This window comes from Dreissena polymorpha, chromosome 5, assembly GCF_020536995.1.
Source record: "Dreissena polymorpha isolate Duluth1 chromosome 5, UMN_Dpol_1.0, whole genome shotgun sequence".
In the NCBI taxonomy this organism is placed as follows: Eukaryota; Metazoa; Mollusca; class Bivalvia; order Myida; family Dreissenidae; genus Dreissena; species Dreissena polymorpha.
The window spans coordinates 66,076,826-66,101,704 of NC_068359.1; the positions used below are offsets into that span (position 1 = coordinate 66,076,826).

A 24,879-nucleotide genomic window follows, 5' to 3' on the forward strand; every position below is an offset into this window, starting at 1 on the left:
ATTTGGACGTAAGTGGTGTTCCAATATCCGACATATTTATTTGTTTGCGTTGTCTTTAGTTCTTTATTTTCAAACTTTGAATATGGCACTCTTGGTATTGTAATGGGTGGCACGAGATCTTAGTAAGCTTCCTTTACTTAAATGTTACTCATATGCCTAAAAATTCTCATAAATGTTCGCATATTATTAGAATTTACATAAACATGTAGTTAATTATTATGGTTAGTTTTCGCTAGTGATCAAACGTTCATTTTTGTATCGTCATATTTTTAAACGTCTAGCCATGTACTTTTACTCATTAAATCATAGTATAATTTATCTTTTATAAGATGCTGATGTGACGAATTTATAGCCTTTTCAATATATCTCAAATAATCATGTCCTCGATGTAATATAGTTATTTATTTAATAGAATGGTTAATCTTATTTATAATTATCATTTTCAACCAATATTTTTGTGGAACGGTAAGATACTGAGTTTTGTCCAAATTACTCTTAACATTCTTATTAAATGATTTATCCTCCCCAGCGTCTTTTGTAAGCTGGGTTTTGTCCATGTTAGACATTTATTTTCTTAAACACACTCGACTGCAAACGTACGTATTCTTTTGAAAATGCCTCCTCGATTTATAACAGACTCGAACGTCTGTATTGTAGACGTCGCTTCTAGCTATATACATGATATAAAGACGAATGCGGTGTTGAAATATTTCGTCATTTCGCTCTAAGCTGATCTATATTTGACCGCATTTACCACAACAGCTTGTTATTCATAGCAAAAGCGAGCACACCGTTGAGTAGAGATGTATAGATATGAGCACGACATTCAATTCATTCATTGGACAAACCCTTTCATGTTCAAGTCAGCTTGCAACAGCTTGTAGAGAGATTGAATACTTGGTCTATGTTTATTAAGCAAACAGAAAAAGGCGATATTTAATGTTGAGATTCGCTCTGGGAAAACCGGGCTTCCAATATGAATAGGACATACCTCCTCTCGTTGTATGACATTTAAATGTCATTCAGCTAAACATACTTCATATACATAGTACAATATAAGATCAAACCAACCCTTTTGTTCTTTATTGCCATTTTTGCGTCTATGTCTGTTTGTTGCCATTTTTGCGTCTATGTCTGTTTGTTGCCATTTTTGCTTCTATGTCTGTTTGAACTCTATGGAATTTGTTGAGAATATGTAGAGCGAATATAGATCTTATCACGAAAAATAATGTCTTCAAACAAAACAATCATGTCCAAAATGTTTCCCGAGTTTAATTCTTGTCATAATAATGCGAAAACGGGGCTTAATGCGTACGTGTATTTAAAGTGTCGTCAAATAAGCCTATGCAGACCGCACCGGCTTATCTGGGACGACACTTCCGCATTCAGTGTTTTTTCGATTAGAAGATACTTTCTTTAAACAATAATTTCATGAAAGTGGAAAGGGTCACCCATTGGTATCCTGTGCGGACTACAGGTTTTTACAAGGCGTGATACATAAATGGAAATACTGTTGATTGAATATCCAAATAAATATTTATTATTTTGTTATGAAAATTGATCCTATAGTTATCATTTTCAATCTATACATGCAGATTGATACAGGTTCTTATTTGTTTAATGTATTCTTGCGGCGTCTTATTATATGGATTAATAATGCACTAGTAAGTACGAATTTTCAATGGATGACGAGTAAACATGCGTACTTGTCTAAATAGCCTTTTCGGAGAAACTGACACTTGTGCCATGATATGAGCGTCATTCTTGGAAAACGAGGCTTTATGCACGTGCAGCAAGTACACGCCAATCATGGCCGAGCCTTTTACGGTATACGTTTGTATTTTTTTTACAGGAAGTCTCTTTTCGACAATCCACTCTTGGTGGAAATGGTTTTACCAGATCAAACCTCATGTCTTAGATCGGTATGCGTCCAACATAAGTTGTTAAAAAAATCATACAATATATTGCTTACAAGTGGCTAGTGTGTTTACAGTTTGTATTTAAGTACATCAGTATGTCGAAATAAAATTGGTAAGAATTATATTAACATTGCCTACCATCTACATGTGCATGATGAACAAATGTTAGGGGGGCCTGACATGACGTGTTTTTCTCAAACCTTTATTAATAAAACAATCTTGAAACTGTGCGTTATGTTGGAAAATATATTTCACTGCAATTAATGTGTGCATAACAACGTTTTTGATGACAAAAGTATAAGTATAGCGTACGTCACGAGTATTAGTATAGCCTATATCATGAATATAAGTATAGTCTATGTCTCGAGTATTAGTATAGCCTATGTAACGAGTATAAGTACATGTATAGCCTATGTCACGAGCATTATTAGTATAGCCCGTGTCACGAATATTAGTATAGTAATATAATGACTCTAAGTTTTCGGACACCCCTTTTTTAGCAAAAATAATTACAATCTCTTGCACGACGGTTACATTACATTCACCTCTGTGATGGGCTCAGAGCGGACTATTGTTATGAAAGCGTCTCATTAAAGTCATGATCATTCCAATCGTTCATCAAGGAGGTTGCAGTATACTAAACAATCTCTTGCACGACGGTTACTTTAAATTCACGGCATTTAAGAAATCCAACTCATGCATAATATCATCGGTACATCACATGCTCATCTTTAAACTCGTTGGTCAAAGTACAACTTGTAGTAACTTTCTGTCAAATAAATTAAGCATTTAACATTATTTAAAATGCATTGCAAACATATATAACTGTAATTTATACTATACGGCATGGTATGTTACAAAGCATGCTATTACCGGTAGTCGTTGATACAATCGATGCTATTTCCGGACACTTCAGTTTTCGACTCTAAGTTTGCGGACACCTGTATTTTGTGAATATTTTTCGTATCTAAGTTTTCGGACACGATTTTTAAAAAATAATTTGTAAGTGTGCGAACACATAGAGTAATTACGGTATGTTTCGAGTACTAGTATAGCCTATGTCACGAGTATTTGTTTAAAGGACTACATCTTATATGTGCAGCTAAGTCTGCGTCTGTTCCGCGGTATAACTGTTTTATGAGTGTAAATTTTGATATAACAAATAACTATTGGTGACAAATTACCTACGGCGTCATATCGGATTTGTGTCTGGAGGTCGTACTTTGGTCATCGCAGCATTGTTACTCAGTACTTATGTCACTCACTTTAGAAAATTGACCACCTCCGTTGGCAATGGTCAAATCTCATTGATAATTGTTGTTCGTTTACGCTACGTGACATTTATGTCAATCCATTTTTAATACTATCATGTATTAATTAAATTGTTGACACGGACTAAGCTGCTACAACGCCGCGCTAGCTAATGGAGGATTAAATCAATTAGTAAGGCTTGAGGCTACGTTGAAATACTGACCATGTCCTGTGAACCTCAATCCCGGAAATCGGGGCTTAATGCATGTGGGTAAAGTGTCCCTGATAAGCATGTGCAGCCCTTCATTCGGTAGTTCTCGAAATATTAGTATTACGATTTTGAAATTTTTCTTCCGGAATAATTAAAGTGTATTAATTTAAAAAAAACACATTCCATTAAAGGCTGAAGTAAAATACCTTATTGACAATGTACTTTTATATCCTTACGTTATAAAAGCCTTGATATTAACTCGCATATTGTGTGTTTGATGGTGAGTTTAATATTGAACTTTGTTTAAGCATTAAGGGTACAATCTGAAAATTGTATATGATATTTGTTTTGTGCACTATACATTATGTATAGTATGACTTTGATCTAGTCCGGACAATGTTTATACTTTCATTGATTGGTAGACACACATGATATCGCTTGATTGTAGAAGCAGATGGGAGAGGGTATTCAGCCTGCGTGAGTTATAGAACTTATTAACAGAAGAGTTACCTATGTTCATGATCTTAGAAAATATTGAATGTCTTTGATCGACCTTGTTCTACTTTAACCCTGCCATCTTTTACTGTCGGTGAATATCGCTGGAAAATGTAAACCCAAGTGTTGTTAATCAAGTCATGATCTGAAGTAGTGTTTACCATCGGTCATCCGGAATGTTTATTTTCAATAAATTATATTGATGCTTCAAACAGTTTTGTCAAATACAAATATTTACTCTATGTTTTTGACATCATTAACATGCGCTTTAACACGTTTTGTTTACCAGTCAACCGGAAATGACTTGCGTCTAGGGCGATAAACGATAAATCGATTCAATCGCGAACCATCGACTATCTACGGAATCCGGATAGGGCAAAGTTGATTGTCGCGTGTCGACCTTCGAGGTCGACGCACGACATTCAAGCGACGCACGACACGACACTCGAAATTTGAAGTCGACATGCGACAATCAAGATTTGAGTGTCGCATATAGCGCTTGGTTTTAGAAAAAAAAATTGGCAGAAAATCTTGACTGTCGTCTGAATTGTCGACTGTACGTCGCGATGAATGTCGCGTGTCGCTTCGCATGTCGACTTCAATTGTCGTGTCGAAGGTCGACACGCGACAATCAACTTGGCCCTATCCGGATTCCGTAACTATCGTCGGAATCCCCCGTAAGATAGATTGATTTATGCAATAAAATCTTCAGTTGATCCAGAGCTCAATCGATTAAATGAATGTGGGTGACGCAAGGCGCTATAAGGATGGTCAGATTCTGTTTGTGGCTTTTATGTTAACATCGATGAATGAATTATCAAAGTTTTCTGCAATTGCTATAGACATGGCATCAGACTAGTCATGTTCTGTCGGAATATCAGTCATTGTTACTGATTTGACCGCTGTTACGAAATATCGAGCGTCATTGAGTAAGGTCTTTTGCATCACTCATGAGAGAGAATTGACATCGCGTCATGCACATAACGCAATATTGGTACTACTTTTCTTACCAATTATTTTTTTTCCCCACATCCTGAGAAAATATAATTTTACAAGAACACACTTGTGAATTCCGTATGATATTACATAATAGTCATACAAACAAATAACTTCTTTTTCTTTTTTGAACTGTACTACTTGTGCCTAAATACTCGTTTTGCTGGTTTCTTCTTACAGTGTAATGCCATTATATACTACACTATACTACTATATTTGGCATCGAAATTACGTGTCTTTTTGTCTTTTTCCGAAATTTAAGGTTGACGCATTGGTGGTTCAATGAATTGATTTGGACAAAACATATTAACCGATGACATCAGTATATCGAGTGGTGATTCCCGAAGTTTCATGATATGTTCCTTAAAATTCGCCACCTCATTCTAATAAAGACACCGATTTACGTTTTAAAGTCTTACAAAGACACATTAATATTTATGTTTGAAGAAATCCGGCGAGACATTTAATACTAGCGTTCCAAGGTACTTATTTGCATTGGTCTGGAATTTAAATATCATAGTATGCCAGTTCAGTGTGTCAATAGCGTGAATGAGCTGGAGAATGTGCGTGACGTTTAAATCACGTGTGTCAAATTTCGTTCTTTTGAGTAGATGCCACGACATGTACATTTAGAGATTTAAATGTTAATCTTGAATGACGTTCTTGTATGCTACAACGTCGATTGCATTTATAAGCTCTTACGTGGAATACCTCTTGTATGACCTGTTGCGTTAATTATAGTTATGTTCTCAAAGGTTTTTAATTGGTATGCGTATATGGCGCCATGACTTGTAAGGTTTTGTAATTGTAATCAAATTAAGTTTTTTATTTTTATTTTTCATCATGTATTGCGATCCGCATATCGCAAATGCGATTTTGTATAATTGTGAGAAAGCCTGACGCATGAGATACGTTAACGATTGGTGAACTATAAGACATATACTATAACCTATCTGGTACCTATAAATGCAGATTATGTCATGGTTTCTTTGCAGAGTTAATATCTTGCTATGTTAAAAAAAAATAATTTTACCCTCATGTGTACACGCCTTAGAAGCCCAAACTTTCATTGATTATTTTCAAACGAACCGCCCAGTTATGTCAGAATTATTACATTATTTACACTCGAGCATGCAAAAGGCTGAAACATTAGTGTATGGCGTTTAGCACATATCATTAAGATTGGATATATATCTTATGTTCTTTCTCTATTTGTAATGCAACACGTCAAGTTCTATTACCAACCCAGTTACCAAAACAACAAACAACAGTACTACCTCAACAGTTAACTTTTCTTACTTTCTTTGTCGTGTGATTATTAATTTTTGTTTTAGTTTTTAAGGTAGTTAATTGGGAAGATAGTTAATTGGGAAGATAATCGTCCTAATGCCCGTTTTCGGCAGTACCAGTGATTGCAATAATCCTAATGTCAGTCTCATGCAGTACACATGGTCGTCATCGCCCTAATGTCCTTCTACTGCAGTACCAATGACAACCTGCGCGCAGAGATTTCACTGGGACCAGCATAGCTGGATCAAATATTTTATGTGTATTGTAAGGAACGACAACTCTGTGTGGAGATTATACTAATGACTGCAATAATAATTATGTTTTTCTCATGAAGTACAAATGATCGTCATCGTCCTAACGTCCGTCTAGTACTACAGTACAAATGATCGCCGTATTCCTCACGCCCTGGTATAATTGGTAATGGAATCTTTCAATAAAACATATATATTTTTATTATGCCCCCCTTCGAAGAAGAGGGGGTATATTGATTTGCTCATGTCGGTCTGTCGGTCGGTCGGTCGGTCCGTCCACCAGGTGGTTGTCAGACGATAACTCAAGAACGCTTGGGCCTAGGATCATGAAACTTCATAGGTACATTGATCATGACTCGCAGATGACCCCTATTGATTTTTAGGTCACTAGGTCAAAGGTCAAGGTCACGGTGACCAGAAATAGTAAAATGGTTTTTGAATGATAACTCAAGAACGCATACGCCTAGGATCATGAAACTTCATGGGTAGATTGATCATGACTTGCAGATGACCCCTATTGATTTTGAGGTCACTAGGTCAAAGGTCAAGGTCACGGTGACCCGAAATAGTAAAATGGTTTCCGGATTATAACTCAAGAACGCATACGCCTAGGATCATGAAACTTCATGGGTAGATTGATCATGACTCGCAGATGACCCCTATTGATTTTGAGGTCACTTGGTCAAAGGTCAAGGTCACGGTGACCCAAAATAGTAAAATGGTTTTCGGATGATAACTCAAGAACGCATACGCCTAGGATCATGAAACTTCATAGGTAGATTGATCATGACTTGCAGATGACCCCTATTGATTTTGAGGTCATAAGGTCAAAGGTCAAGGTCACGGTGACCCGAAATAGTAAAATGATTTTCGGATGATAACTCAAGAACGCTTTTGCCTAGGATCATGACACTTCATAGGTACATTGAACGTGACACGCAGATGACCCCTATTGATTTTCAGGTCACTAGGTCAAACGTCAAGGTTACAGTGACAAAAATCGTATTCACAAAATGGCTGCCACTACAACGGACAGCCCATATGGGGGGCATGCATGTTTTACAAACAGCCCTTGTTTATTGATGCTTTACACCTCGTTGTTTGCTCTGTTGACTATGTACTTCTTCATGTGAAAACTATGTATTGTGCTTCTACATGGTATAATGCTAATGCACTGAATTCTGGACTTGGCCTTTATAAGCAGCTGATTCGTATGTAATTTTAATACACCTAACGCAATGTTTGTATATGCATTGCATCATTCTACATCCAACGGTCTTCATGGAATGTCGCTTTACAAGTTATTATTGTTTGATAAACGGTTTGATAAACTGATGTTAGTTATGATATTTGTGAGGTAACAGTAATACTGAACATTCACCATGCTCTAAAATATCCATTATATGCATCTTTTGACGATTTAAAAACCTGAAAATTATAAAGCGTTGCAACGCGAAACGATTGGATAATTTGGAGATTTCAATTGTCGTCGTTATATTTTGTGAAACTACGAGGATTGCGTATATAAAGTATAAAATACATCATTTTCTCTATAAGCACAGATGGCCGATTGTAATATGCGTTAGACTTTTAGTCCAGGGGTCAGTCGTTGGAGCCCAGTTGAGGGTACCTTTTTACGTTAATTTTATTCTTGTTTTTTACTGGAGCTTTTTAGATCCAATGTTTACATTGATCAATTAAAGCATTTGATAACAAACTTCTATACATGCCAAAATCTGTGAAAAGGTCCCTTTAATGGATATTTAGAGAATGGAAGGTTACAGCCCGATCGTTTTGTGATATATCAGGTTCGAAACGAATACAATAACGGCTCGGCTTCAGTATGTATCTGGATGCTATTGGTGATTTAAGGATTATTTAAGGCTGATTTGAACTCGACCGTATATGAAAAGAATGACAATGTCAACATAGAAGTGGGCATTATTTAAAACCTGTAACAAGGTTGCGTAAACTATTACAACAACATGTATTTTAGTTTTTTCATTAAGTTGTTTTTCATCATGAAAGCATTAATCGTCTTTAATAATAATCGTTTGGCAGAGATTAAACGGTTAACATACAACAATTTTTTTCGAAATGTCCTTCCTTCATTATGTTATATTTAAAAAGTTTATACCCACGTGATAAATTTTGATCCGAATACTATAAACTTTAAACGCAAGAAGAGTGTATCGTCGAGTCTACGTTTACATATACACTATTTATACTCCCATTTATGGAACGCCATAGCCGTCTTACGTTGTTACATTTCTTTCTGTCTTCTTTAGAAGGTGTCTTATTATGTCAAACCTGCGTGATATCTTGTCCATATCTGTTGTTGTCTTGTCACAACACAGTCGTATTATGTCGAACCTTTTTGTTATCTTGTCCAAATGTGATGTTGACTTGTCGATAGACAGTCTTATTATGTCACCGTCGTGATATCTTTTCCAAATGTGATTTTGACTTGTAAAAACACAGTCTTATTATGTCAAACAGTAATCTTGTCGAAATGTGGTGTCTACTTGTAAAAGCACAGTCTTAGTATGTCAAACCTTTGTGTTATCTTGTCCAAATATGATGATAAATTGTCAAACAGTCGTGCTATCTTGTCCAAATCTGGTACTGACTTGTCGAAATACAGTCATATTATGCCAAACATCACATTTGGACAAGATAACATGACGATTTGACATAAAAATACTGTATTTTGACAAGTCAACGCCACATTTGGACAAGATAACATGACTGTTTGACATAATAAGACTGTGTTTTGACAAGTCAACACCACATTTGGACAAGTTAATATGACGGGTTGACAAGTCAACACCATGCACACTTGGACAAGATAACACGACTGTTGGACATAATACGACTGTGTTTTGACAAGTCAACACCACATTTGGACAAGTTAACATGACGGTTTGACAAGTCAACACCATGCACACTTGGACAAGATAACACGACTGTTGGACATAATAAGACTGTGTTTTGACAAGTCAAAACCACATTTGGACAAGTTAACATGACGGTTTGACAAGTCAACACCATGCATACTTGGACAAGATAACACGACTGTTGGACATAATAAGACTGTGTTTTGACAAGTCAAAACCACATTTGGCCAAGTTAACATGACGGTTTGACAAGTCATCACCACATTTGGACAAGATAACACGACGGTTTGACATAATAGGACTGTATTTTGACAAGTCAACATCAAATTAAGGCAAGATAACGACGGTTTTACAAAATAGTACTGCATTTTGACAAGTCAACACCACATTTGAACATGATAACACGACTGTTTGACATAATAATACTGCATTTTGACAAGTCAAGACGCTAACCACATGTGGTCAAGACCACATATTGACAAAATATTAAGACGGTTTGACATCGTAAGACACCTTCTGAAGAAAACAGAAAGAAATGTAACACCGTAAGACAGCTATGGCGTTCCATACCCATTGCCGCACACTTCCTATGCTTGAATATCTATGAATAGAACGAAGTTTTGCTGATGCAATCGAAGGGGTATAAAAGCTCAACATGAAATGATCACGCTGACAAACCGTGTTTGAGCTTCAACGAATCAAATTCTATTGGTGAATAATTACAAGATAATTATAGACAGTGCTCCGCAAATATAAAGTGAATGACAAGGAACGGGAACTCGCACTATACGCCTGAGACGGTAAACATATTGTTTCATTTTAATAGACCGATACATTGGCTTTATAGATAACTATGTATAAAAGGTAGTGGTTTTGACGACCGTTCAGTTGCTATTAAGCTGTGATATAAGATTTGTACCGCTAATTTGAAATAATTTGTTTAAATGAAAACAAAAATCATTATATTACAGTTGTAATCGTAATCGTTGTATTCATCTTATGGTTCTTATTTATTATAGAACTATTAACAATACAGACACATTTTAGTAATAATCTTACATAAGATGTTCTTGCATGTGGCTGCAACAGAGAATGGAGTGAAATTACATCTGGATTAAGTCTGCTATTATTTTTAAATTTAATGGCTAGAATAAAATATCAACGATATGTTGTTTGGAGTTGTTATTTGTATTGTATGCTACATTTTATTATGTATAACGTGTACATAGATTGCAGTTGTGCGTTATAAGTGAGTTATTTAAATTAAATCAATCGATTCGTTTGATAGCTGAGTGTGTTAGTTTTATCAGACACGTTTAACCACTAATGTAGATGAAGCACACGGTCATTCGGTTTATAATAATATGGTAATTAACTTATTTTAAGTTTGCGAATAGCTCGATTTATGTATCTAATTTTAAGTTGCGAATAGGTCGATTTATGTATTTACGTGAATATAACACTTATATATGCCAATACCACATGTAGGGGCATGTCGACGATTTATACGGTATACTATTTGCAAATATAAGATGATCTTTTAACAAGTATTAATGAAATGCACATGTGTCGTTTTCAAAAACGGCATACACAATTTTTATTTGTATACCTGTACAAAGTTGGTAATGATATACCGCCCCACACATGTGAAGTTTTAATATCGGGAGTGTATTTTAGTAAACATGTTATATAATTTCCGGATTTTTGGGGCTTTGACAGGCACTATCGAACACTATTTTGCGGAGACTTCTATGCATATTTTTCTAAATGGCTCATCAGTAAATATAGTTATAAGATATATATCTTCAGGAAAAGATTGAGTACGCATTGTTTTGATAATTATCGATGTTAAAGGGGAAGTATCGTCGATATGCCCCTTTATGAACCAAACATCACAGAGTATAAACTTTTGTTTATGTAGTGGTTCTCAAATGTTTTCTAGTAACATCACGTTTAACTGTATTTCGCAATTTTACATTGAATTTCGTTGTACTGTTGTCAATAATAGTGTTTTTAGTTCGACAAAAATAAGCGTAAAGCAATATTATTAATTATAAGTTACTGCGAATTTCACGTTTAATAAAAATTGACAAAATAATATTCAACATTAAATAAATTATATAACTCTGTAAGAATTATTTTATATAACTTGTCGAATAACCCGATTTGTCGTTGGTGTAATTAACAACTATAATGTGTAGATCAAGGTAAGCGAATTAAGTTGTATTAAAGTATTAAACGTATTAAAGTGGGCTAAGTTTGTAAACAATCAATCTAGTATTTCAAGAGCAACGTCATTTTATTGATTGTACTTTAAAATAAAAATGCACTTGCGGACATAAGTTAACAGATCGAGATGCATGGAAATTTAATTTTTTTAGAAAACCACCTTTTAACAATAAATTAAGGAAGATCCTCATATGACAAAAACACAACCAATTGAAATATGTTTGCATTGGTTTATCATTACGACATACCAGGAACTCTGTAGGATTGTTTTCAATGGGACTGAAAGAGAAATCGTTATCAGACAATCTCAATAATCACGCACACATTTGAACTTATACATGTTATGCACTCATTGGCTTTATGATCGATCCAATGAAATCTCATTTTTTTAATGCGTTTTGAGTCATTGAATCGTATGTTGTAAAAGTGTAAACGCATTTTACCAACCGATAAACCGTCAAAATACAATGTTAGGTCTCTTAATTTCAGTTAAACATGTATTAATCGTGCGTATATGTATGACTCATTTTCTCTTCTGCTCAAACGTATTCAAACAACATGTTTGTAAGCAGCTGGTGCACTTCTTCAGCAACATACGCCCACACTTTGAATCAGCAGACGATTTATTCCATAAATCGCCTATCTTACGGAGGAGTCCCGATTTATCACGATTGGTACGCCCATTGAAATGGATGATGCAATGTTTTGATTCACTGCGCACTGCGGATTAACGATTTTCCCACGCTACCGAACGGCGTTTATTGACGTAGTTAATCAATTGTATGACTCTTCCCTTCTATTTTCCACAAGCAGCCAATGCATAGAGTCTACTAACTATCGAGACTTCCACTTCATATACATGTATGCTATTGTCTCATGTATTTGGTATAAACAAAATAAAGATTATTTCGCCAACAAAGGTGCATTTTAATTTTTAATGAATGTTTTCTAATATCGACTCTTCCTAGTAAAAGGCTTGCAATTCTCAGTAAAACATAATTAGTTCATAAGTATTTGAATAAAAAACTAGTTGTATCGTTCAAGATTAAATGTCCAGCGTTACAAGTGTATCAATTGACTTTATATATATCATACCATCGTAATGTCCGCTCTCGGATGCATACACTGTTTTTATGTTTCAAATATGCATATTAGTATGCATATTATGAATATTAAAATATATCGATTGTAAGTAGTAATTGATGTTACCTTCTAACAACATATCGAATGGTTATTTTAGGCATACACATACATATGCTTTTTTGACAAGGTTATTCCATGCAAGACAAGTGTTACCGGTCCTTACTCGGTTTTGGCGCATGCAACATAAATGTACTGACCATGGTTTATATATATAAAGGATATATATGATAGTTTCTGATAATAACTTTTATCGAGATAAAAAAATCAGTTCAATACATATTCATTTAATTATTTTTCAAAAGGGTAGGCTGTGAAACACTAATTTGCAATACGTTTTTTGGAACGCAAAATACATGTATCACAGTGTTAAAATGTTCAATGTCCTTAAAAACTCGTAATTATTTACTGAGTATAGTTTACTGAGTATAGTTGTCAAATGTTTGATCTTCAGAACAGCTGTTTTATCCCATCGGTTCGTGTGATAGAATGATACAATGTATAAAAGAACGAAACTTCGAAAACATTTTCTAGAGAGACTTTGTTTAGTCTATTATTTAATAAAATAACCATTGCCTACACCAGACAAGACTTCAAATATCAGTTGACAATTATTTATGTTAGTCAATTAAAAAAAATTAGATGTCATGATTAATTTGCTGTGCTGTACTGGCAATTTCACCGCTTGACAGATGTAGACGTCACAATGATTTTCCGAGTATACTTAGCACCCTTTTATTGCGTGCCTTCTTGCAATTAAGCTATTGAGAGTTGTTTAACAAGAACACAGAATTGTCTACATTTCAATGTAATTAAGGTTTCGCAGAATGATTGTATGGACTTAAAACGACTATGTTGGAGTGTGCGACTGGTACTTTCAATAGCAGTGCATGCAGTCTATGATCATCTATATAGATCCTCATAGACTTTGTATGATACATGCAGAGATGAGCTTATGAATGTAGAGTATCATCGTACGAGTATTAAAATCTGTTCTCTAGCATATCGACTGCATTGTTTGAAACTTGCAGCAGCACGGTAAATCAACTCAGACTATTAGATCGTTGGCATTTGCACAAAATGTCAGACGGGTTTTATTGTGTTTTGCTATATAAAAACAAATTTTTGAATATGCACATACTTCGTAATGTCACAGACTCTGTTTGCATACTGTTACATAAACGACTATGAAATGACTTCGAGTTATCAACATATGATATCGCACTTTAATAGTGGTTCTACGTACATTTACATGTACACTGTACATATGTTCATCCTAATATGCAAAACGCAAACGAGAAAAGTATAAGAAGATGTATCAGGAAATGTTTATAATAACTATGCAAGTATTAATACTATTATAGCTAGAATATTTCGTCGAATGTGTATACATGTATATAATAATCATTGCTATTATATAAATCAAAGCGCTGAAGGCACTGAAGTTATTCACTGTTTTATACTATATCGCAAGTTTGAAATGAACAAAACCCATTCAAATTTATAAAAAGTGTGTCTTGAAGCACAGTTTGAGATGTGTTTTTTTTTTTCAATCATTCATAAAAAAATAATTTAAGCTTCATTTTGGCAAAACAGGGCTTAATGCATATGCATTAATTGTCATCCCACTACCACAGGCTGTCTTAAAACAAGAATAAACACCTTACAATCAGAGAGTGTCGTCCTTGATTAGCGTGTGCGCATTGCACAGGCTAATCAGTGTGCACAGGCTAATCTTATTTGACATGACATACATTAAGCGCCGTTTTCCCTGAAGCAGTCAATATGTACAGATTTCAATGATACAACATAGACTGGCCAATGTCGTCTTACAAGCTGTTAAACACTTTTGATTAAATACACACACTGCAGTAGTAGAGCAGACGCTCTTAGCATTCGTCGTCTGCATACTTTTACTGCAGGTAGTGTAGACAGGCTGTAGCTATCGTTCCTAGCGAAGCTTTCAGCAGACTGACTTGAAGTTATCGTTCCTAGCGTAACTAAAGCAGACTGACGTGAAAAACTGCCTCTCTACATTAGTCGTGAGCTAACGCTCACTACTAAAAGCAAACGCAGACTGTTTGTTTATTGATTCATAGCAGACAAGCACATGGATTTATTTGGGGTCACCAGGTCAAAGGTCATTGTAACGATAGTTGAAATCGTTTCTGATCAATCTCGTCAACGAATTGACCGATTGTTTGTGTTATCTTTGCCGAAATGAAGCAAAGTCAAAACGTTTACACTTACTTATTTTAACCTTTTTTCATGTTATTAGTATTGCTATGGATGTTTTTCGAATTATGATTTCTTATGTATGTTTGCGTTTTGTGTGTTCTTTCAGGAGCAGGAGGCTGGTATGACAAAATGGCTGTTCTTCAGTGTAACTATATGTGTACTGGGCAACTCTTTTCTGTACGGGTATAACATCGGAGTAATCAACTCTCCGGCTAGTGTAAGTAAAGGATAGTTCTCTTTCAGTAGACACATTAAGCAGATAAATTAGCCGCTTCGGGAAACGTAACACTAAAATACAAACGAATTAGTAATCAAAATGTATTTAAGAAATGTGATATTAATGTTACAATTGCTCAAACATTATTCCGCTGAAAATGTATAAACTAATTACTTAAAGTAACATTACAACTCAAAATCAACGAAAATTTCGTACAATATTTCGTAAAATAAAGCTAAACAATTAAAAATCATTGTTCCTTATGGCCATTGTCGAAATTTCAACACCAGATGTGGTCTAATAAAATAGATGTTTGTGGATACAAAATGCTCGTTTTTATTATGGTTTTAACATGGTATCATTTTAGTGTTCGTGTGTCGTATCAATAGATATATTCGCAGGAAATTAACATGGAATTTATTGTGGCCACAAATAAATAAAAACGAGCATTTTGTATCTACAAAAATCTATATAATCATACCACGTCTAGCGTTGAAATGTGGCTATTGCTATAAGGAACATTGATTGTTTAGGTGTTAACTTTATTTTACGAAATACTTTACGAAATTTTCGTTGATTTTGAGCGTTTATAGAGACTTTACAAACTAGTTTTTGTACTTTTGTATCTTCAACATGAAAAACAAAACACTTTAACCACGCATTTTTTCTAAGAACACTCCCGAGTACTTTTTCTTTCGAAGGAAGTTTTGAGAAATGTCTTCCTCTTTCCTGGTATCCATTAAGAAATTTCGATTGCCTGTCACATTTGTAAACAAATAACGTTATCAATAGCCTGACAGCTTATGAATAATCATTAGTCTATTTGGTTCCTCGTTTGACTAATCATTAGTCTATTTGGTTCCTCGTTTGAATCGCTTGTATGCGGAAGTAAATTGGTATTGTGTATTGCTATAGATCAGTTAAATAAATAAATAATTTTCGAGTAGAACAATAATTAATCGATTTTTCAATAATAATTTTTATGTAACTTTATCGTCGTAACATTTAACAATCTACCCATAAACATGGTTGTTCCGCTCTTTGTATTTTTAAATGAATCTTAAATTAATGCACATCATCTACTGAAATAAAAACAATTGCTAACCATTTTATACTTGATAATTCTGGCAAAATTTTTACAATATTTTTGATTGCTATTAAATTGTTTCAAACTTCATTATTTGTTCCATTCATGGATTTATTTTGTCAATTTTAAGAGTTTTGTATTACGTTAAACGGTTAACAACGTTAACATTTCCTTTCGATGTTTCAGCTTATTAAAACATTCTACAGTCAAGTTTACCTTGCTAGAAACTGGCAATGAAACTGTATACAATCCGTCCGACAAGAGTCTGTACTACGCGAAGGACGACAACTCTTCCACTGTTACCACCACCTTAGCCCCCGTGGTTTGTGGTCACTCTAGGTCCAAAAGGGACAACAATTCCGAGCAATGACACCCCTCCTGTCGTCGTCGTCCGTCCGCAAGGTCTTGCCAGATCACCTGATGGTACGCAGCTATTGCATGATATATAGTTGAAATGATACGTTTGTATACATTCTTTGATTGGATTCTTAATAAAATTTGATTTACTTGTATAATATATGTTTTTTTTTAAGTTTAATTATAAATGTATGTTAAATAATGTTAAAATCTGTTGTTTATCAATTAGAAATTGATAAATATTTGTTGATGGCAGTACGCATGATTACAATGGAAAAGAATTTCTGCATCACACTACCATAACTCTAAAATACAGTTTCGGTCATGTTTTTTCCGTCTTTCTGGATTTTGGTAAAATCTTCGTTCTCCATTGTAAAAGTGTTGATTTATTTTTTAAACGTTGTATATTCAGTGGTTAAAGGCGCAATTTCTGTTATTGCAGATATCGATAAAGACAACTACATTGAAATCATGTGGTCTCTTACTGTGGCCCTGTTCGTTTTCTTTGGTATGGTCGGTGCTTTTACGTCCGGCAGAGTTGCTGACCATTTTGGCAGGTAACAGCACCTGTTTTCAAGACCATGCACCATTAAAATAAAAATATACCGCTATGAAATTGGGCACTTGCTAAAATTTAAGGACCCAGTTTAATGATTCAACTGCATGATCACGTTGTTGATATTTTATGTTTGATATTATTGTAGATCAAAAAACTTATTTTATCCAGTTTGTGTTAATTTTAAATTTCGTATATACTATATAATTTACAGCTCTGGTGATCTGTTCGAAAATAATATCAATGTTTTGGCCATGTCATGAAAAGCTGGTTGCCTGATGCACATATGTATAGTTTGTATACACGTGTGTTTTTAAAGGTCTGTGTAAATGGCAACACGTGTTGTTTTGTTTACAGAAAAAAGGGCATGATCATAATGACGATATTTATGTTCATCGCGGCAATCTTTGGCGGTATTACCACCATGGTGAAATCGCCGGAATGTTTGATGGTGTGTCGAGAGTGTTTGTCGGCCTTCACAACGGTAATACAACTTCATCGTGTCCTTGGTTAGATATTAAGTGATGTGGTATTTTATCAGAGATTTACAACTTTCGAAAACAACTTGTTTCGACAATGGTATGCGATCAGATTAATCTATTCAACACATTATCGGAACAATTCGATTACATTAGTATTTAGTATATATTTATCAAGTACTGTAATTCTGATTTCATGTTTGCCCCTTGAGCCTATATTGACAAATTGTGGGACTAGATTTTTAAAAGTTAAAACAGAATAAAGTATCATTGTTTTTTAAAAAGCTAAAAACAAAAAACTTCTTACTCATCGCAACATTTGTCATAGTATGAAAACTGTCTTAATTTCCCCAATTCCCCCCACCAGGTGTCACTGTAAGTCTGGCGTCTCTGTACCTTGCCGAGATCTCCCCTAAGAAAATCCGAGGAGCCATCGGCACGTGTCATCAGCTCTTCATCACGATTGGCATTCTTGTGGTCTCAGATAATAGGCCTTCCAGATCTCCTAGGTTTGTTTTACTTTTTTGTGTTGGTGGTAAATTTTCTTTTATCTTACATGAATATTCTTTCATATTTTTCCACTACAAAGGCGAAAGTTTTTATTTCATTTATTAACAGTTTTTTGTTCATCGTTGATATAAAACCGAAGATAATTGTAACATCTGTCCCATTTGAATATTCATTTAGTTATTAATTACCAGATATCGTATGGTGAAAACAAAAAAGACTGTACAGCGCATAACCATAAAATTAATTTAGAGTTACTTCTTCGCAAACAAAAAACAGTTGGGATTATCACAATTTTAATGACCCTATTTACACAATTAAATGTCATCTGTCCTTCGAAAATCTATAGAAGGCCCGTAGTATAGCGCAAAACAATGCATCACGTTCCCTGCATGGATTTAAATAATTAAATACTTTGATAATAAGATAAGCCAGATAAACTAACCAATTTTTGTCTTTAAACTCAGTTTACCGAAAATGCATCGACATCTTCCGTTGTTCACAGTCCAAAAGAATAAATGATACCTAGGACTAGGGTAAAATGTAATTATTATGAAAAGAGAATTAGTTACACCGTAAGGCCAAAACAATAAATGAAAAACTGTTTAGAAAGAAAGTAAAAATAATCATAATCTAGCAGCTTATCAAGACTTTCAGCACCTGTGTTTCAAGTCTTGCCTTACCATACATTTTAAAAGAAAATATAAGCAGCACATATAAAAAATATACCTAAATCCCTATAACGAGTCATTTGCTGGTACTTCCTCTTAAATTACGCTAACGCAATTTTGTGGTATGTTTATCATGAAACACTTTATTCTTTTCTTGCGGTAAAAAACTAGACTAACTTAACTGTATAGCTTAATATCACTGTCTAAACAGAATTTGTCGCTCGCTCCTCTTCAGAATACGTCCTGTGTTGTAACAGAACCATCATCTTTTGCTAGCGTTCTTGTCATCCATCATCGAAATCAGAAAGCTATTATCAATTATTTCCATACTGATTATTTTTCTCTGAAATGCCGATGAACTGTCCGAAATCGTTATGCTTTTTATAACAATGTTGAGTTTTATATTTAAGCCTCTTTCTAGTAACTCTATGGTCCTGGACTAAGGTCAGAAAATGCCCTATATATAAAGGTCTGAATTTCTCTCATGAATGCCCAACTGCCTTCTTGTGTTTCTGTCTACTTCTCCATATTATTTCCCTGTCACGTATCACTTCGAATGGCGATTCTATGGCGTTGAAACTCTTACTCATATAAACGCCAAACACAATAAACCTGTGCGTTGTTTGCGGAAAACAATCACCGTACTCTTTATAAAACAGAGAATAATTTCATAATGTTACGTCTTGTCTATATTAACGCATTTGAACTTAGTGCCGATAATATTAAGTTTTATGAGTGAATACATTTTTCCCCAAATTGAAATATGTAACTGCATACAATCTTTTCAATCATAATCATATTTTTAATATTCACTAAACCCGTGTTAAAACAGAGCGGGCTTTCTCGTACAATCTTTACATTCTCACGAAAAGTGATGTGTTTGTGAAACATTCATACAACTTAATTGCATGTTTTTACTTTCACAATGTCTTTGTCTTTTGCGTTTTCTTCTGGCGCATGCGCGTTTATTATACCTTATTGCGTGTATGTAGTTTACGATGCACCCGTATATGTTTTTGTTTGTCTTAAAAAAACTTCTCTGCTCTTGAATGAGCTACTCTGATATTTAGTTTTAAAACAGTATCATGTGTACCTCTTGATTATAGATCGTTATCCATGTCATATTTACTTATTTTTATGAAAAGTTTATTTATATCTGAAATGAAGCTTTAAACAGAGGCAGCAACCAAATACGACCAGCATTGTTTGAAATGTCCTTTCAAAAAAATGTCATTTTAATGGAATATTCCTGTTTTGGATCTTGAATGATTCTTCTACTGTAAAGGATTCCTAAAACAATGCTTCAATCAGTTAACAGCAAATATATAAGAACTAGACACGGATGATTACAATGCGTTTCTATTGCTATCTCTATCAGCTAAATGGGAAAGTTGGCCGTGGCTCTTTGCCTTCAATGCTGTTCCGGCCCTGGTTTGTCTGGTGGCCTTTCCTCTATGCCCTGAGAGTCCAAGATTCCTGCTGATCAAGAAAGCAGATGAGGATGGAGCTAAAAAGGGTAAGGATTTTTATGTATGCCTATAATAATGCGACATGACGACGCGGTCTAGTTAAATGATACTTTTAAATAGTATGTGGCGGCGAATACACGACTAAGGTATTAATGTAATAAATGTTAATTGAACATGCCATACCGAGAAGTACCTTTATATGAACTTCAGTAATGTTTGTATAGTTGAAATCAACTTTTGTAAGGTTTAGGTTTGCATATTTGCAATATTCAGTAATATTTGCATAATTATGTTACTTTATTGGACTTAATTCAATATATTTATTAAATCTTTGCTGCACTTAGTTAGCTTCTATCGTAAAAGTTTGTATTCTGCTTTTCCATAACAAACATCGCCAGAGAGTAAGTACTGAACCGTTGTTCTTATGCTAATTCACTAACTTTACATACATTTATAATTTTATAACTTTCAAGGACGCAATTGTAAGCCCTTACAAATCGCCTGTTGAAAGTATTGCATTTGCGTTTCCATAACATATTTTCCTGGGCAAGAGTTGAGTTGTTTTCATACATGTTATTGATAAATCTTAATCTATGAAACACTTACTTTTCTAGCTCTGGTGAAACTTCGTGGAACATTTAACGTAGAGAACGAGATGGAAGAGATGAGAATCGAGGCTAGGAAAGCCAACACACTAGAACAGTTCACTCTGAAAAAACTGTTGACGACTCCGGACCTGAAAATGCCTATCATCATCGCTTGTACCTTGCAGGTGCCCAGCAGTGGTCGGGAATCAACGCTGTAAGTCTCGATGTATTTGGTTTTTGTTTTGGATTCACACACACGATTTATTTTGATTCTTCATATGGAACAATGTGCAACTGGTTTATTTATTTTAGCATTCAGTCGTTTTTTGAATTTGTTGACAATAAAATTACAGGTCCTTTCATATCAAATGATCAAACGCAATACTTTTTGTATTTTGAAAATAAATCTTATAAAACGGTACATTTTTATCCCCATCCTTTTTGAGAGGAAAGTTTTCGGTCTGTTATTGAGATAAAGCACGTGGGCAAAAGTTCCATGAAACTCTCCAAAGTTGTTGTGCAGGATATGTTTAAAGTGTTAACTGTATTGACTGTTGAATTATAGCACATATTTATTTAAAAAACATAAGTACAGTTACTCTATTTTGTGTGGCAGGGGAGAGCAGTGCGTTTTTATTTCATGTACTGTTACATGTTCATAAATAAAACTTTATCTTAACTCTCTAGTGAAGTAAATGAGACAACAAGAAGCCTAAAGTCCCTCTCTGAAGCAAAGTGAAAATGAATGCAACCAGCATGAAACCCAAACAAATTTTTTATATGGTTTTCTACTCATCAGTGTCTTAGTGATAGAAAGGATTTAAAACTTGAATCTGGTAAGAATAGTCTTAACATTAATTTGATTTTTAAGGGACTACACACGCGCCAAAGCTCTTATGTGATTGATCAAAGGTTAAACACGCTGTTCCCTCATTATGTTTCAGGCCATGTCCTACTCGACGTTCATCTTCAAGCAGGCTACGATTGCAGAGAACATCATTCCCTACGTGATCGTGGGCCAGGGTGCCATCAACGTCATTGCAACTATCATCTGCGTAAGACACCCTTCTATGTAGTACTCGTAATTAGAGAGTATTTAGTTACTGTCCTTTCGCACTTGAATTTATCCGAAGAGCTGAATAAACGTTAACACAGCGGTGCTTGCCTCGCCCAAGCTAATATTCTACTTCATTTTTTTGTTGATGCCATAAAAATAGTAACTTGTATTGTTAAGTACAATATCCAAACTTTTTAAATTAACATATTTTAAAAGTGCGTTGTGATGTGAAATAACTCGTACTAATGACTGAATGACGCATCTTAGTATGAAACCCAGGTAATTCTCGCGTGTATTGGTGCCATACACTGAGCACGTAAAAGAACCAAGGGTTCTATTCGCAAAGAGCTAGGGAATCGCACCCGGATATCTTGTATCTCAATACTGTCTCTTCTGCTTGCTGTCTCTTCAGCAAAACCAAAGGAACCCATTGGAAATAAGTGCTTGCACTTTCATGGGTTATCCTTGACTGCAAGGTCAAAATACTACAAACAAACATCGTAACCACAACACAATACCTCCGAACGACGACTTAATAAAAGCATTCAGAACAAAGCATTTTATTCAATTAAATCCATTAAATTCTGTATAAATAACTATGTGATGTTATTGGATTTTTATTCAACGTTTTTAAATAATATAATTTCAAAGTCCTAAACAAAAATTGTCAGTTTCAATTTTCAGCAATTCGTCAAAATGTTCTGATACAAGCTAATTCACAAAATGAGCCGAAATTGAGTACATAATCAAACATAGCCTTTTTATGTTAAAACACAAACCTACGTTGGTACTAAATATAAGACTTTGTGATCCACAATTGATGTTTAATATCCTGTTATAAATATTACGATATTATTACATGAAAACTGCCATATTCGTTTTCTAAGTAAAAATTTATCCACACAACCATTTCCTGTCGATTTCTCAGTCTTTTAATTATTATAACGCGAAAACTGTTGTCATACTGATCAATTTATGTACTTATGACTGAATACTTCGGTGGCTTTAAAGGGACCTTTCCACAGATTTTGGCACGTATTGAAGTTTGTCATTACATTCTTTATATTTATAAATGTAAAACATTTGATCTAAAAAGCTACAGTAAAAAAAAACAAGAATAAAACTAAAGATAGAAAAAAGAAAGAAAAGTAACCCTCAACTGAGCTCGAACCTATGTTCGACAAGCATATTACCAGAAGACACCGTGAGCTTTATGATGTTTGCTGCTCACCGGTATCTGTGTTGGAAATGAAGCCTTTTAAAGTTAAATGTTTTAAGAAAGGTATTTATTAATTGCTGATTGTTATAAGGAACTATGCAGTAGACAAAAAGCGTATCTGAACGGTAAATGGTTCAAACCGGATTGCGCTTGTTTACAGGTGCCGCTGATGGAGAAGCTGGGTAGAAGACCGCTTCTGATCTGGCCTATGTGTGGTATGGTCGTCTCCTTTATCGTCCTGACCGTCTGCCTGTCTCTGCTTCAGTCCGGAAACTATCAGGTACGTCACGTAGTATGAACACCGTGGAAGGCAATCTAATGATTCACATGGATTCTTATTTTTAAAGCTGCAAATTGGTGGCATGCACATTACAAGGGAATTCTGTTTAGAGCGGTTTTATTACCCAATTGCATTTTGCATATACTTCATGCGATCATTTAGTTCATCTTCTAGGATCATCATTTTGTATTTAATATTACTATAATATTTGATCGTGAAACACAACGTCTAATATACTTTTGAATTAATCAAGTGATGAAGGTGTATTGAGTCGCGTTCTGGGACAACATAATTTAATGCGTGTGGGTAAAAGTGTCGTCTCACAGTCTAGGCAGTGACGACATTTTCTTTTTCACGTTTTTTATTTATATGAAGTCTATTCTAAACGAAAATCTAGTGAAGGCGGAACATCTCGTATCTAATTAGCCGGTGTAAAAGGGTAATTTGGTTCGACACTTTACGCACATCCATTTAGACCAGTTTGTACAATGCAAGACTAGTAAACTGTTTTCTCATTGGCTACTTTTCTGTTTCCAGTCCTCTCAGACCACTCTTGGAATCGTTTGTATTTTCGTCATGATGTCCTACATCATCGGATTTGCAGTTGGATTAGGTACGTCGTTCTAAACGAGCATATTTGTAAAACAAAGTTTGAAGCTTTTGAACAGACTGAGATGTGAACATTTATGCCAAATTCGCCCTGTAAGAGAAAACAAAATGTGATATAATTATGAGAAATTAAAAACATTAATAATTTTCAAAAATTTGACGCAATATGATGTTGTAAATTTAACTAATGTTATTGTAAAAAAAAATGATGCGTGAATATAACCCGGCTGATGCTGAAATAAAGCATAATAAATTTCTCTTTGGGTTATTTCGACAATGCACGGCTTATGACGTGATATATTTGTTCATAATTTTATTTTTGTGCTTCAACAGGCCCCATACCGTTCATCGTCTGCGGTGAAATCTTCCGTCAGAGCCCGCGGCCCCCGCCATGAGTCTCGCCTCGCCTTCAACTGGATCTGTAACTTCATCCTCATGTTGACCTTCCGTTTCATTCAAGTAATTGTCAATTATCCCTTTAATAATATATAGTTCGTGATAACATATTGCATTCACTTCATCGTCATGGTGACCGTCTGCTTCATTCAACCAATCGCCTGGTCATACGGTTCATTATAAAAAAAAATGTTAAACTGGATCGGCAACTTCATCCACAAGGTTACCTTCCGTTTCATTCAGGTAACTGTGGGGTCATATAGTTCATTATAAATATTTGCGTTAAACTGGATCTGCATTTCATCCACGTGTTAACCTCCCATTTTATTCGGGTATGTGCGTCATTATATGTTTTTAAAATAATTGCGTTAAACTGGATCCACACGTTGATCTTCCGTTTCTTGAAAGTAATGGTGAATGAATCGTCAATCATACATTTCTCTTACATCAAAATTCTCCTACCATATATTA

General features: G+C 34.7%; 1 pseudogene; it reads left to right on the forward strand.

Annotated features, from left to right (window-relative positions):
- The window catches only part of LOC127831294 (solute carrier family 2, facilitated glucose transporter member 3-like), a 46,156-nt pseudogene extending 21,603 nt beyond the window's left edge, over nt 1–24,553 (forward strand).
- The last annotated feature ends 326 nt before the right edge of the window (nt 24,554–24,879 follow it).